The sequence below is a fragment of the Leptonychotes weddellii genome, chromosome 5 (assembly GCF_054177405.1).
Source record: "Leptonychotes weddellii isolate Sample4059 chromosome 5, ASM5417740v2, whole genome shotgun sequence".
Taxonomy (NCBI): Eukaryota; Metazoa; Chordata; class Mammalia; order Carnivora; family Phocidae; genus Leptonychotes; species Leptonychotes weddellii.
In genome coordinates this window covers 81,807,440-81,825,035 of record NC_138373.1, presented here as the reverse complement: position 1 = coordinate 81,825,035, position 17,596 = coordinate 81,807,440, and the positions used below count along the sequence as shown (strand labels likewise).

The following is a 17,596-nucleotide window of genomic DNA, read 5'->3' as shown; positions in this document are numbered from 1 at the left end:
TTTTTTTTTTAAAGATTTTATTTATTCATTTGAGACACAGAGATAGAGAGAGAGAGAGAGCATGAGCAGGGGGAGAGGCAGAGGGAGAGGGAGAAGCAGGCTTCCCGCTGAGCCAGGAGCCCGATGTGGGGCTCGATCCCAGGACCCTGGGATCATGACCTGAGCTGAAGGCACATGCTTAACCATCTGAGCCACCAAGGCACCCCAAAGTTGTTTTTAAATCAAAGAATTAGATATCCTGGGGTGCCTGGGTGGCTCAGCTGGTAATGGCTCATGACCTCATGGGTAGTGGGATCAAGCTCCACATCAGCTCCGCGCTCAGCTTGGGATTCTCTCTCTCCCTCTCCCTCTGCCCCTCCGGCCAAACACACACCTTCTCTAAAATAAATAAATAAAGCTTAGGAAAAAAAAAAGAATTAGATATCCTAACAACTACTTAGGACTCCTAGATTTTTAAAATTATTTTTATCTTAATGATACATACTACTTCAAGACCTTCGGCAGCCTCCCTACTGTTCTACACTGTTTTAACGGGAAGAGAGACAGTGATACTGACTTTTGAACTCCTAGATCCAGCTGCTCAGAGAAGACTTATGCCCAAGGTTGGTCTTATGCAACTCTCTGTAAGTTCCATTAAATAATGCTCTTTAGCCTTCTGCACTTGCCAGATTGAGAAAACAAAAGGTTAACTCTCCAAGTCCCCTGGCAGAGCACTATCCCACAATGAATGCAGAATGTTTGAATATCACTAAAATCATAGTACACAAATTAGCTATAGTACAAGTGTGTGACTTCTAACAAATAAATGTTACTAATTAGAACAAACACCATTTTCAAAATGATCCCCAAACAGTAAAATCCACAGCTGGATTTCTGGTGGCTTTTCTAGTAATAACTCATCCAATTTACTTAGCTTCTGACTTAACAACCAAACTCCAAGCATGCACATCGGTCATGCTGAATACCAAATAAATCCATCACATTAGTCCTAGGTGGTTCACCTTATATTAGAGTTTATCTATATAATACCATAAAAAATCTACATGTTTCCAGGCTCTTTCTTTCAATCCAGGCACCTTTACCATTTTAAACTTTTAAAAACACAATACAACTCTGTTGGGTAGAGATCGTACCTTTATTTAGAAAGTCCCTCTAAATCTACCCAACTTATAAAAAGCCCATCTTCCTCTGAGGATATCCTGACACTTTCCTGCTTATCTAGATACTTATCCCAATTCATCTTTTCTCCATGCATTCTGAAGGCAACAATACACTTTTACGAATATATGCATATATATATATATCCAGAAGCACCTTACAAATCCTATTTCTAAATATATCTGAAGAACTAAACTACTTAGAGATTCTGATAAAACTGATGCTGGCTGAAATATTTCACAGCAAGCTCCTTATACAGTGCCATTCATAATTATTCTATTTATTTTGATAGACAAGAGACATTTCATGGGCTCTAATGGTACTCAGCATTACTAATAAAAATCTTTGCCCATTCTAAGGTGCACACTAAGAGGCAGAGGAATGAGTCAAGGTTTTAGTTCAAATATTTACCTATTCTATGTACTATGTAAGATGCTAAAAGTAGGGGCTTCTGGGTGGCTCAGTCATTAAGCATCTGCTTTCGGCTGGGGTCATGATCCCAGGGTCCTGGGATGGAGCCCCACATCGGGCTCCTGGCTCAGCGGGGAGCCTGCTTCTGCCTCTGCCCCTGCTCGTGCTATCTCAAATGAATAAAATCTTAAAAAAAAGAAAAAAGCTAAAGGTCTAAGAATGAATACTTAAGTTCCCACCCTTAAAGTGCTGATATGTGGTCAGCAGACATATGAAATGACAACTTCAACTACATTCAGGGGTTAAGGGACAGAAAGGAGCAATCACCCCTATCCAGTGTTTTATTTTTATTTTTATTTATTTTTTATTTATTTGAGAGAGAAAGAGTGAGAGAGAGTGCACGAGAGGGGGCAGGGTCAGAGGGAGAAGCAGACTCCCCACCGAGCAGGGAGTCCAACGCTGGACTCGATCCCGGGACTCCGGGATCATGACCTGAGCTGAAGGCAGTCGCTCAACCAACTGAGCCACCCAGGCGCCCCCTATCCAGTGTTTTAAAATTAGTACTGCATTTAATTCTTACAATGACCCTATCAATAGTGTCCTCAGAGAGCCTGCATCAAGAATGTTCAGCTACAGGGGCACCTGGGTGGCTCAGTCGTTAAGCGTCTGCCTTCAGCTCAGGTCATGATCCCAGGGTCCTGGGATCGAGCCCCGCACCGGGCTCCCTGCTCCGCGGGAAGCCTGCTTCTCCCTCTCCCACTCCCCCTGCTTGTGTTCCCTCTCTCGCTGTGTCTCTCTCTCTGTCAAATAAATAAAAAAAAGAATGTTCAGCTACAGATTCTGACAACGAGAAGTTTAGCAACTAATGGTTACTGAATTCTCAGAACTTAAAAATTTACTATGTATATTTTGAGTGCCAAGAAATAATGCTTTAAAAATTTCCATCTCCTATAGGGGCGCCTGTGCCTGGGTGGCTCAGTCGTTAAGCATCTGCCTTTGGCTCAGGTCATGATCCCAGGGTCCTGGGATCGAGTCCCACATCGGGCTCCCTGCTCCGCAGGAAGCCTGCTTCTCCCTCTCCCACTCCCCCTGCTTGTGTTCCTGCTCTCGCTATGTCTCTCTCTGTCAAATAAATAAATAAAATCTTTAAAAAAAAAAAAAAATTTCCATCTCCTATAGATTACCAATAGAACACTGTCTACTACAAAATCCACTAGGCAAATGTTGCTACTTAAAACTTTAAGAATACTCTAACCAAGAAACAAAACTTTAATTTTATTTAAATTAATTTTTATTAATTGAGGTAAATTCATAGAACATACCATTTTAAAGTGTACAATTCAGTGGTCTTTAGTGCATTCACAATGTTGTATAACCATCAGCTAGCTCCACATCCTTGCCAACACTTGTTATTTTCAGTTTATTTTATTAAAATCATCCTAGTATGAGGTAGTAACTCACTGTGGTTTTTATTTTATTTCCTTAATAACCATTTAATTAAAAAAAAAAAGTAATGTCTTTTTACTGTAACAGTAAGACCAAGCCCCTTCCACTTTAATTTTCAATTGAATACCTGATACTCAATTTCACTACTGAAAAACTTTTAAGTATACCTGAACAGCTTGGTATGTGAATCTACCTCTCCAATTGCAAATTTTGTGAAATCTAAATAAAGATGAAACGTTTAGCATCTGAACTGAGAATGCTTAAGTAGAATTACCCTAATGAGTTAATTTTACACTGTCCAATACATTTTAGGCATTGGACACATATAGTTAGTGAGCACTTGAAATGTGGCTATTACAAATTGTAAAGAATTTTAAGTATAAAATACACACTGAGGGTACCTGGGTGGCTTGTAGGTTAAGCGTCTGCCTTGGGCTCAGGTCATGATCCCTGGGTCCTGGGATCAACTCCCTGCTCTGCGGGGAGTCTGCTTCTCCCTCTCCCTCTGCCCCTCCCCCTCGCTTGTGCCTGCTCGCTCTTTCAAAATAAATAAATAAAATCTTAAAAAAAAAAAATACACACTGAATTTTGAAGATTTAGTACCCAAAAAAGCAAAAAATTTCATTAACTTTGTATACTGCTAAGATGTTGAAATAATAAAATGGGTTAAGTCAAAGATACTGCTTAAATTATTTTCATCTATTTCAATTATTTTAATGAAGCACTGGAAAATATGAAATGATGTATTTGGTTCATACATATTTCTATTATACAGTACTGCCACAGAATAAAGCCATACAGTATTTATTTCTCTTACTTTTTAATTTTAGAAGATACCATCCCTGTATTTCCTAACACCTAGTTAAAAACATACATTGTCCTTTGTGGTCCTTGTGTCATATGATTTAAGGAATACAATAAAATAAGACTATCTTTGCTCTGGAATTCCCAGTTTAATATTAGTTATTCAAACAAATTTGTTGAAAAACTCTGTATTTCAAATTTTAGAATAGCTACCTGACTACAATTAAGGAAGAGATGACAGTTCAGATCCAAGCCCTCAGGTTTAAATTCAGAAGGACTTTGTGATATAACTCCACCCAGGAATATCCTTAAATATAAGAGTCCCAGTAGGCTAGCAGATTCATTTTGTCCCAGAATCCTTCAATACTTCAACGAACAGGCCCTGATAGCATCTAGAACTGAGTAAATATCACAAGTGTATTTTAATCAGCAATGCTTCAATGTTCTGGAAATTAATAATGAGAATTCTAAAAGAAAACAGTTTTGATTTTAACCATTCATCCATCAAGAATCATAAATAAATCTAAACAAGAAAACACAAAAGTACAATGAGAATTTAGAATGAGAAGTACTTTAAAAAAAAAGAAATAACAGAATTACACACATTTCACTTAAATACAAGTTCTTTTACCCTAGAAGAGAAAATAATTTTAAGCATCATCTAATGAATATTCCATTCATCAGGTATATATCACAGAGAACAAGGTGAGAGACATTTGAGCTATTGCCTCAAATAGCCTTTCATTCCTCTCAACATGAGCATCTCATGGTGCTGAGTGTGATTTTAATGTTCAAATAGTCATGTTTTCACCAACACATAAAATGAGCCCTGAATTTAAGCCACCACTCTGATGTTCTGATTTCAACAATCAGGGAAAAATCTGGTTGTTGGACACCCAATGTTTTAAATGATCTATCTCCCAAATCCACTGAAATACTCATGTTGGCTACTGTTGTGGTCAAGTAGCTGTTCTAAAATGTGAAACATGGAATCGCTGGTTTTGTTTTTTTTTCCAAATGTGTTTGAATGTAATAATAATGAGACTATCTTTGCTAGTACTGTCTTATTCATATATTACGAGAAGTGCTATGAAAATCTAGGAGGGGCTACTGAAACACAGAGCAGAAAACATCAGTTTCACAGAAGATAGGGTAGTATTTATTAGCAGGTGATCTAAAGAAAAATAAAACTTCCAGATAGAAATGTTGGTTTCTTAGTTGTGACAAATGTACCAAAGTACTCTGAGGTAACACCCAGGGAAACAAAGTAAGTGAAGGTATATGGATACTCTCTGTACTATCTTTTCTTTGCAACTTACTTTCCTGTAAATCTAAAATTTTTCCAAAATAAAAAGCTTTTAAAAATTCCAAGCAGGGGTGTTTGGGTGGCTCAGTAGGTTAAGCATCTGACTTCGGCTCAGGTCATGGATCTCAGGGTCCTGGAATGGAGCCCTGCATTGGGCTCCCTGCTCAGCAGGGAGACTGTTTGTCCCTCTGCCCCACCCCCCCCACTCGTGCTCATGCTCTCTCTCTCAAATAAATAAATAAAAGCTTAGGGAAAAAAAAATTCCAGGCAGAAAGCACAGCCTATACAAAGCCATAATGATGGGCGCCTGGGTGGCTCAGTCGTTAAGCGTCTGCCTTCGGCTCAGGTCATGACCCCAGGGTCCTGGGATCGAGCCCCGCATCGGGCTCCCTGCTCAGCGGGAAGCCTGCTTCTCCCTCTCCCACTTCCCCTGCTTGTGTTCCCTCTCTCGCTGTGTCTCTTTCTGTCAAATAAATAAAACCTTTAAAAAGAAAAATTTCTTAAAAAAAAAAAAAAACACAATGAGCGTGATCCACTTGAGACCTACAAGTAGTATATAGTATAGCTAGATCATTATAGTAAGGGAATGAATGAGTTAAGCAGGTAAATAACAGATATGAAGACCCCATTATGCATCATGCTAGGAAATAGGGATTTTAATTTGGAGAGAGTGAGGAGTTACCATCTATTTAAAACTGAGTGACTAGGGGTGCCTTGGTGGCTCAGTCAGTTAAGCGTCTGCCTTTTGCTCAAGTCATGATCTCAAAGTCCTGGGATTGAGCCCCATAGCAGACTCTCTGCTTCTCCCTCTCCCTCTGCCCCTTTCCCCACTCTTGTGCACTGGGCTCTCTCTAATAAATAAATAAAATCTTAAAAAAGAAAAAAAAAACCTGAGTGACTAATAGAATCACAGAAGATAACTGGGGATAAAAGAGTAGGGAGAGGGGCACCTGGGTGGCTCAGTCATTAAGCGTCTGCCTTCAGCTTGGGTCATGATCCCAGGGTCCTGGGACAGAGCCCCGCGTCGGGCTTCCTGCTCTGTGGGAAGCCTGCTTCTCCCCCTCCCACTCCCCCTGCTTGTGTTCTCTCTCTCGCTGTCTGTCAAATAAATAAATAAAATCTTTAAAAAAAAGAAGAGTAGGGAGAGTAGTAGTAGTCATATTCAAAATATACTGAGGCTCAAATTGACAGGATTTGCTAATGCATTTATGGGAGTACAGGAGAAGTTCTTTAAGAGAGGAATCAAGAATGACACAGGGCTCTTAAAGCCAGAGCCCTTGATGATCTTACTATTTACTGAGTCTAGAGTAGAAACATGTCTGAAATGAAAAAATACTCTCTTAGACATCCAAGCCAAATATTCCATTCTGGAATCCAAGAGGGAATATTGTTAGGGCTAGAGATAAACATCTGAGAGTAATCAGTATATAAATAATATTTAATAGTATTTAAAACCAAAGGACACCTAGGGTAAGAACTTTAAGAGAGCACTCTCCAACATTTAGAAGTCAGGTAGAGCAGAAGCCAGCAAAGGTGACTAGACAGAGCAGCCAATGAGTTTGGAAATAGGGGTGGGAAGGATGAAGAACAGGCAAGTGCGGCATCAAGGAGGCCTAGAAAAGAAAGTTTACATCAATAAAAACAAGATCCCAAATGCAACATGCACACAGTATACATAGCATAACTCTTTGTCCTTCTATTTTTTTCTCCCTTTTCGAGGACCACTGAACTGGTAGTTGCATTTACCATAGCAATGCTATTTTGTACAAGGTACCCCATAAGAGAAATACCTTGTAGAACAGTGGTTCTTAAGCCTAGGTGCACATCCAAGTCATCCAATTTTTTTCATTACAGCAAAATGCCTGGCTGCATGCCCCAGATTCTAATTTAATTGGTCACAGATGCAACTCAAGCACAGGATTTGGACACCCAGTGGCAGCACAGTTCACACAGTAAAAGAAAAACTACTTGATTCTTACCAGCTTTCTAAATAATGAGATCACGATCATCCTCCAATGGTGACCAATTAAGTTTTTCTTTTGGAGGAAGAAAGGGAATCATTTTTTGTCTTTTAGAATCATGGGGATCACTGCAGTTATTATTCTTTATAGTCAAATATTACCACGTTTGGTCAGCGGGAGCATCCTAAACACTGGCTGCCAAGGCTAGGGAACATGAGAGCTTCAAATACAGACACACATACAAAATGTCAAAGACAAATTAAAGAAAGATAGCAGCACAGGGTATTTAAAGCTTCGTGTTACTACAGAGAATGTCTGTTGAAAATCAAAAGATTCGGGATGCCTGGGTGGCTCAATTGGTTAAGCGTCTGCCTTCGGCTCAGTCATGATCCCAGGGTCCTGGGATCAAGTCCCACATCAGGCTGCTTGCTCAACAGGGAGCCTGCTTCTCCCTCTGCCTGCCGCTCCCCCTGCTTGTGCACTAGCCAGCTCTCTGACAATAAAATCTTAAAAAAAAAAATCAAAAGATTCTTACCAAAAAAAAGCTATATATATGAGGTGATGGATGTGTTAATCAGATGGAGAAAATCCTTTCATCACAACTGTATATACATATCAAATCATCATGATGTATAATTTAAATATCTTACAATTTCATTTGTCAATTATACCTCAAAAAGCTGGGGGCCCCCCTCAGGCACTATAATACATACATACATACATAAAATTATCGGCATCAACTACTACTACAAAACAGGTCATAAAGGAATAAGAGAAGGAAATTATTTCATCATCCATCACAGTGATGATGCAATAACAGTATCTATCATTCACTATACAACAAGTTACCAGAATTAACCTGTATGCACAACTATAAGGATATCATAGTTTAAGTCTGATTTGATAAAATTTTTCTTTATCAACAATTTAGGCTAGGATCTTGATTCCAAAACACCTAAAAAGATAGGCTATTTAATGTAGCAACCTTGAAAAAAAGTCTGAGTTTTTCAAGCACTACTCCAACACAACGAGAAGTCATTCAAATATGTCAATATTATGAACGTAATCAATCATGCTGAGCTATAGAAGACTAGTTGCTGAGGAAAAGCTACAATAAATAAATTAACCCAAGACAAGTAAATAACTGTACTATGTTCAAAGTAAACAAATACTGGCAGAGGGGAGAAATGTGTGTGCAAAGTAAAAGTACATATTAATAAGCTTATCTAATAAAAAGTACAACTATGTAATTTCTAACATATACAAATCTACCAAGACAAACCACTGCCTCATTAGCAATAAAGTAAGGAAATCAAAACCATCACTAAACATATTGCATATCATTACTTTTTATTTTCCTCAGTTAAGTAATATATGTATTTCTAAGCATGGTAGGGTTAAAGCCACTTAGCTGTCATAAAGCTTAACACCAGATAACTAACAAGAATCAAAATTAAAATTGCAAAGGGAAAAAAAAAAGGCCAAGAACAGTTTAAAATATTCCCATACCCTACTACTGTAAACACATGTCATTTTTTTCTTTTAAAGATTTTAAGTAATCTCCACACCCAATGTGGAGCTCCAACTTACAACCCCAAAAGATCAAGAGTCCTACCCGCTCTACTGACTGAGCCAGCCAGGCATCCCAAAACATGTAATGTTTTCCAAACCCTTAATAATTAAAATGTTTCACTACATTTAACAAACCCTAAATGTATACATTATGCAGATGTATATATACATGATAAAGTGAACATAGGGTGGGGAAATCTTATCTAGGAATAATCTTTGCACTTTAATTATCAAAGATAAATACTACAAAAACCCTGGGCAAAGCAGCTATATTTACATTTTAGGAGTATGTTGATTTTACAAAACTAAAATTCATAATGAGCTAACATCAATTCTTTTCTTTTTTTTTTTTTTTTTAAAGATTTTATTTATTTATTTGTGAGAGAGAATGAGAGACAGAGAGCACGAGAGGGAGGAGGGTCAGAGAGAGAAGCAGACTCCCCGCTGAGCAGGGAGCCCGATGCGGGACTCGATCCCAGGACCCTGGGGTCATGACCCGAGCCGAAGGCAGTCGCTTAACCGACTGAGCCACCCAGGCGCCCCAAAATTATTTTCATAGGATACATATGAAAGCCAATTCCATCAAGTGATCTAGGTAACATCATCCATAATGGAACAAATTGTCATCAGGTACCCCTTAAAGTGATACAGTGAGACTTTTGTTCTATTTTCTCCAAAATTGCATTAACCAAATCTGATCATTACAAAAACACCAAACAAGCCCAAAATGGGGAGTATATAAAATTAAAGGTTTTTACTCTTCAAAACTATCAGTGACATAAAAGATTAAAAAAAAGGTTGAGGAAACTTTAAAGGAGTCATGAAAACTAAATGCGATCCTTGATCCCCAACTGGATTCTAAGCAGAGGAAAAAAAACTACTACAAAGGATATTATTGGGACTTAGTGCAACTTCAATACTAATAGCATCAATGTTAAATTTCTGGGTCTTGATAATTATGCTGAAGTTATGTAAATGAATATCTTTGTTCTTAGGAAATGCACACACTGAAGTATTTAGGGATTCTGTTCCTCTCAACTGTTCTCCAAAAAAAAGTGTATGTGTGTGTGTGTGTGTAGGTAGGTAGATAGGGAAGGAGAAAGAGGGAGAGATTGGGGTAGGAGGAAGGCAGGCAGATGGAGAGACAAATGATGGATGGATATGAGCAAATGTAGCAAAATGACAACTCGTAAATCGGGGTTAGGGTATATGGCATTTTATACATTAATGTGTGACAGAGAAAATATATGAGAGTTTTCCACCTTCTCTGGAAGCTTAAATTATTTCAAAATTCAGTTTAAAAATTCTGCCTTTCAAAAAAAACACCATAAAAAAAGTCAAGAAAAACAATGTCAAAATGGGGGAAATTAACTCCTATCACAGCAGGGAAATGATGTTTTTCCTACTTAATAAAGATGAGTAGGTTAACAAGATTTCCATTCTAAAAATAACAAAATCGGGGCGCCTGAGTGGCTCAGTCGGTTAGCATCTTGACTTGATTTTGGCTCACGTCATGATCCCAGGGTCATGAGATTGAGCCCCACATCAAACTCCATGCTCAGTATGGGGTCTGCTTGGGATTCTCTCTCTCCCTCTGCTCGTACTAAATAAATAAATAAATAAATAAAGTCTTTTAAAAATAAAAATACAAAAACAATACAGGAAAAAGAGTAATGCAAATATATAAAAATATATTTACATTGTGTTTACACTGCATATATCTACATATATGTATGTAGAAATATATGGTAATATCACTACACAGAAACTTCTTGATGGCAGAACACACAAAAGCTTATGAGAAATGACAATCCAGACCAAGTGTCTATTACATGCAGGAAATATGTACATTTAATATTAAGGTTTATATAAATCAGGAAGAAAAACTCCAAAAGAAGGGCAAAGCAACCAAATAATCAATTTAGAGAAAAAAATACCAATAGCCAGAACATGTAAAGATACTCAAATCTTGCTAGTAATCAAAAAAATGTGCTTGGTAAATTGGCAAAGATAAAATAATGCCAATTATTAATGTCAATAATTATTGCCAAGCTTCAGGAAGACTGGAGAAACAGCACTATATTATACACACTGCTAGTTGGACTATAAATCGGTATGGTTTTCTGGAAGGGGATTTAATAATACCTATCAAAAGCAAGCCTATACATCAACTCTCTGAACTAGTGAAATAGCTTCTAGGAATTTATATTAGCTCCCAAAAGCAGTTTATAAAATATGTTCATTGATTACATTGTTCTTTATATTGAGGATAACTGGACCAAAAAAGATCCATTAAGAAAGGACTAATTAGGGACGCCTGGGTGGCTCAGTTGGTTAAGCATCTGCCTTCAGCTCAGGTCATAATCTCAGGGTCCTGGGATCGAGTCCTGCATCGGGTTCCCTGCAGCAGAGAACCGGCTTCTCCCTCCCGCCTCTGCCTGCCACTGCCCCTGCTCGTGTGCACTCACTCTCTCTTTCTCTGACAAATAAATAAATCTTTAAAAAAAAAAAAAAAAAAAGACTAATCAAGAGCACCTGGGTGGCTCAGTCGGTTAAGCCTCCTACTCTTTAATTTCTGCTCAGGGTCATGAGATCAAGTCCCGTGTTGGGCACTACAGTCAGTGGGGAATCTGCTTGAAATTCTCTCTCTCCCTCTCCCCCACCTCTCTTTCAAATAAATAAATCTTTAAAAAAAAAAAAAAGGACTGATTTAAATATGATAAACTATCTCATAGGAATAGCATACAACCAGGGGTGCCTGGGTGGCTCAGCTGCTCTTAAGCATCTGACTTCAGCTCAGATCATGATCCCAGGGTCCTGGGATCGAGTCCCGCATTGGGATCCCTGCTCAGCGTGGGGGGGCTGCTTCTCCCTCTCCACCTGCCCCTCCCCACCACTCATGCTCTCTCTCAAATAAATAAAACCTTAAAAAAATAATAATAATATACAACCATTAAAAAGTAATATTCATTGATGTGAAACAATGCCCAATATAGAAATGATGACATAAGCTACATGCAGGTGCAAAATGATTCAATTTATTTCTTTATTTCATACATAGGTTAAGAAATCCAGTATGTACTACAGAATAAACAATGGTTTTCTATAGATGTTATAGTACCACTATCTTCTTGAAGGTTTTTAGTACCAAATCTTTCAAACAGTAGCTGGTATTACATTTATAACATTTATTTCCATGTGACAAAGTGGAAGAGCAAGACTCTACTAGGAATTAAGAAAAAACTTTGTTGGCTGTGAAATTTCAAAGTCTGTCATAATCAGGCAACGTTAGGTGCTATACTTAGCCCTTCCTTTCCCTATTCTCCATCCCTTTTCTTTATTCAGACTTCATCCTGAAGAATAAACAACTTTAAATATTTTCAGTAAAGACAGTGCACATTTTAAAAAATTCATCATCAAGATGATTTTATCAATTATCCACACCAAAGCACCACTACAGAGCAGCCACATTGATATTTTTTTTTTTTTAAAGATTTTATTTATTTATTAGGGAGAGAGAGAGGAAGCACAAGCAGGGGGAGTGGCAGGCAGAGGGAGAAGCAGGCTCCACGCTGAGCAGGGAGCCCGATGTGGGACTTGATCCCAGGACGCTGAGATCATGACCTGAGCCGAAGGCAGATGCTCAACCGACTAAGCCACCCAGGCGTCCCGATATTTTTTTAAGGTATGAATAAAACTGAACTCTTAGGTGAATGCTTGAAGCATACCGTAAATATAATGAAAAAGGCCCCAAAATACAATGCAAACTCCATAGGATAATCAAATTCCAGAATAAGATATAGTAAGAGATAATAACAGTAATTGAAACACAGTACACAATCCATATATTGCACAGGGGCTATTCTGCATTATAAATTATTGAGAGGCACCAGAGCGTGAGTGGTTAAGGAAGGACTAAGACCCTGAATTAATACTGCCTCTGAAGTCCTCAATCTACCACCAACTAGCCATGACCGTAGAAAATATTTAACCTCGGGGCGCCTGGGTGGCTCAGTTGGTTAAGCCACTGCCTTCGGCTCAGGTCATGGTATCGAGCCCCACAGTGAGCCTCTCTGTTCAGCAGGGAGTCTGCTTCTCCCTCTCCCTCTCCCTGCAGCTCTGACTACAAGTGCTCTCTCTCTCCCAGTCAAATAAATAAAATCTTTAAAAAGAAAAAAATATTTAATCTCTTCTTACCTCAGTCTCCTCATATCTAAAATGAGAGCAACAGTAATTACTTCAAAGACTATTTTAGGAATTAGTTAAAATAGGTAATGCAATAAAATATATGGGTAATATGCAAGGCACAAAATAGCATTATTAAAGCCTCTGCTAATCATGATTATTTCTGACCCCTACGTTCCCCTTATTCATTATACAACAAATACTGTAACAGTAAATATGAAAAACTTTTTGAAGTCAATTGCTTATACATTTAATTTCTAGATAGTCCAAGCTCACCAATCTACAGAAATAGTTCTAAAAATATTTCAAATTGCCACAATAAAGTATCACATTCATATATGAAACATGCTACTCACGGGGCACCTGAGTAGCTCAGTTGGTTAGGTGTCCGACAATTGATTTTGGCTCTGGTCATATCTCAGGATTATGGGATGGAGCCTTGCAGAGTGCTTCACGCTCAGTGGGGAGTCTGCCTGAGATTCTTTCTCTCCCTTCTCCTGTGCCCGCCCCCCCACACGCTCTTGCTCTCTCTCAAATAAATAAGTAAATCTTAAAAAAATAATAAGAAAGAAATGCTACTCCCTAAATAGTCCACTCATTCTTTTATGCTTCCTTTTCTTTCTCTCAAAAGCTATTAATTCTGTAAGTAAATAGTGGTGATGGTTGCAGAACACTATGAATACACTAAAAAACTACTGAATTGTACACTTGGTAAACCTTATAGTATGCAAATTATATTTAAATATTAGCCTCAAATGATTTCCCTACAACCATTAAGACAAAACTCTTAGATTTTCTATAATACCCTCTTTTTTTTTTTTTTAAGATTTTATTTGAAAGAGAGAGAAAGAGAGAGAGAGAGAAAGTACAAGCAGGGGGAGGGGCAGAGGGAGAGGGAGAAGCAGGCTCCCAGCTGAGCAGGGAGCCCAATGCGGGACTCGATTCCAGGATCCTGGGATCATGACCTGAGCCGAAGGCAGACACTTAACCAACTGAGCCATCCAGGAGCCCCAACCCTCCTCATCTTCATATACTAAGGGTAGGCAAAAATTTCTTAAACAGAATACAAAAAGCACTATTTAAGAAAAAAAAAAAGTTGGTAAATTAGGTTTCACTGAAATTAAAAACTATTCTTCAAAAGATCCCATTAGGAAACCAAAGACAGCAGTGCCTGGCTGGCTCAGTTGGTGGAGCACATGACTTTCGATCTCCAGGTTGTGAGTTTGAGCCCCACACCGGGTGTAGAGATTACTTAAAAAAAAATAAACAAAATAGGAAACCAAAGACAGATTGGGAGAAGGTATTTGCAATACATATAGATGACAAAGAAATTGCATCCAAAATATATTAAAAATATATATAATAAAAGACAAGCCAGGGACACCTGGGTGGCTCAGTTGTTAAGCATCTGCCTTCGGCTCAGATCATGATCCCAGGGTCCTGGGACCGAGCCCCGCATCGGGCTCCCTGCTCGGCGGGAAGCCTGCTTCTCCCTCTCCCACTCCCCCTGCTTGTGTTCCCTCTCTCGCTGTGTCTCTGTCAAATGAATAAATAAAATCTTAAAAAAAAATAAAATTAGAATAAATGCTCATGTTATTTAAAAAAAAAAAAAAAGGAGAGAGAGACAAGCCATTCAATAAAATAACAAGAAAAGGCTTAAATAGGCACCTCCCCAAAACAGGAAATTCAAATAGCCATAAGCACATGAAAATGTGCTCAACCTCACTTCTCATCAGGGAAGTACAATTAAAGCCAAAATGAGATACCACTACAAATCTACCAGAATGGCTAAAATTAAAAGACTGATAATACCAAGATACAGAGCAACTAAAACTCTAATTCACTGCTGGTGTGAATGTAAAATGATACAACCAATTTGGATAAGAGTTGTAGTTTCCAAAGCTAAAAATGCCCTATTCTATGACTTGGTAATTCCACTCATAGGTAAACAGCCAAGAGAAATTAGGTTAAATAAAATGCTGCAGCCAGAACTAAGCCAGGATGACTGAAATCATAATAGAGCCGGGGGAGATTAGAGGACAGAAGAACAGACTAGAAAGGGAACTAAGAAATTCCGTTTTACTGAGAATATTCTTCCTCAGGGTGGTGGCAGCACAGGTGCATACATCACGGTGCATGCGCACACGGAAACAATCAAGCTGTGGAACACTTAAGTATACTTTAGACACTTCATTGTACACTGTAACCAAAATATTTTTTAAAAAAAAAAGAGAATCCCTCAAACATCACCATCTCATGACCTTCTCTCTATAGTTGACTCCCACTTACTTTCTACTACTCCTTCCCAGTCCTTATTAGAGTATTTTTAATTGATCCCTAATCCCTGTTTCCAGAGAACTTTTCACAGGTCACTATTAAAGCATTTAAAACATTTCATTACTTAAATCTATTTAGAGCTGTATACATCTGAAGAAATGTTAAGTTCCCTGAAGAGCTGAGGCCTGGCTTTCTTATTCACCTTGCTTCCAAGGTGCCTAGCACACTGCCATGTACTGGAGATATCAATAAATGTTTTCTGCACTTGATCTTAGCCAAAAGGCCGAGAAGCAATCAATAAATGTTTTCTGGATTTAAATGATGCCTATGGGGATGCCTGGGTAGCTCAGTTGTTAAGCATCTGCCTTCGGCTCAGGTCATGATCCCAGAGTCCTGGGATCGAGCCCCGCATCGGGCTCCCTGCTCAGCGGGAAGCCTGCTTCTCCCTCTTCCTCTGCCTGCCGCTCCCCCTGCTTGTGCTCACTCTCTGACAAATAAATAAAATCTTCTTTAAAAAAATCAATCAATAAATTAAATGATGCCTATGACTTACAGAACAATGCCTCACTAAATCATTCCCCTTAACTCTTGTCTTTTAAAGACAATTCATTTCCCCCTCTCCAATGGCAATCTTCTACCGTTTCTAAAAAGAGGATTTGGGCATGCATAAATAAATACATACATACATACATACATAAATAGAGGATTTGGGAGAAAAAATGCATCTGGCTTTGAAATGGATCTGCACATCATAATCAACCAGCAGGATTGCTGCTCTAAATAAAAATTTATGGAAATACACAAAATGAGAAAGTAAATGATTCTTCTACTTTAACAACAATAAGCTCCTACATTTATTGGATACATACTGTACAGCTCTATGAGGTAACTATTCTTACTAGCTACACCTTAAATGGGAAGTTTAAAAACTGTCCCAGATCATACACTTCCAGTACCTACCAGGGCCAGGATCTAAAGTATGACCACAAAAAAGACTAGGGTGTTAAAGTTATATAAGACCCACATGCCAAGAGAAAGCTCAAGGAGACCATTTATTTAAAAAAGAATAAAGAGGGGTGCCTAGCTGGCTCAGCCAGTAGAGCATGCAAATCTTGATCTCAGAGTCATGAGTTCAAGGCCCACATTGGGCACAGAGCTTACTTAATATAAATTAATTAATTAATATTTTTTAAAATAAAAAATAAAGAAAATTTGTAAGAAAAAGAAACCCAAATAGTTAAACATATGAAAAGATCCCCAAATTTCCTCATAATGAAAGAAAAGCAAACTCAAACTACATTAGGATGCAATTTCTCATCTATTAGACTGGCAAAAATCCAAAAGTTTGACAACACCTTCTTAGCAGGGCTATTGAGAAGGCAGATGCTCTAATGATGATGATGAGGACACAACCCCTAGGGTGGGCAGTTTGGCAATATTTATCAAAATCACCAATACTTACATAACCTTTGATCCACCCTCTCATATCATTTTTAGGAATTTTTCCTACATATATAATTATACATGTACAAAATGACATTATGGTCAAAGATTTATCACTGCAGCACTATTTAAAATAGCCAAAGACTAGAAATAACCCAAGTGTTTATACAAGTTTGGTTAAATAAACTGAAAGAACATTCTCTATGAACAAATATAGAAAGATCTCTAGCATAATGTAAATTAAAAGAACAAGGTACACATACATGCAACAAAGATATTTACAGTGGGGGAAACTTGGTATAGGGTATAAGGGAGCTCTGTAATCTTTATATTCTGTAAATCTAAAACTGCTTTAAAATAAAAAGCTCAGGAGCACCTGGTGGCTCAGTCAGATAAGCATCTGTCATGATCCTGGGGCCCTGGGATGGGGCCCTGGGATTGGGCCCTGCGTCCGGCTCCCTGCTCAACGGGGAAGTCTGCTTCTCCCTCTCCCTCTGTCCCTCCCTGCCAATCATGCGCTCTCTCTCTCTCAAATAAATAAAATCTTTAAAATAAAACAAAATGAAAAGCTCATTTAAAAAAATAAGGTATAGACAGTATACAGTTCACTGGATTACGTGTAAGAAAGGAGAATGAAACTACGTATTTACCTGCTTACACTTTCATAAAGAAATACTAGAAGAATTCACTGGAAACTATAACAGTGACACATATTTCACGAAGAAGGAACAAGAAAACAGGGGGCAATATTTCTCAATATAAGCTATTATTTTTTTTTTAACTTGTTAAAGATTGTCTTTCCAAAAAAAAAAAAACGGAGTAATTTTTAAAAAGCAGCTCCACAAGAATTATCTCCTTCTCTAATGAAACCCAAGGAAAGTTTCTGGCACAGTATTTACATACCAGCAGATTATGAGTTTAACAACTATTAAACTTCTCTAAACACAAACTTTTAACCTCTATGGTATATGCTTTCCATAATTAAAAATCAAAATATTTTGTTCAATTTTTAGTGAAGATAAATAGAAAAATG

At 38.1% G+C, this 17,596-nt stretch overlaps 1 protein-coding gene across 2 annotated transcripts in view; it reads right to left on the bottom strand.

The window, feature by feature from the left end:
* The window catches only part of AEBP2 (AE binding protein 2), a 281,379-nt gene that overhangs the window by 19,393 nt on the left and 244,390 nt on the right, over positions 1-17,596 (bottom strand). The gene's annotated exons all lie outside the window — the stretch shown is intronic.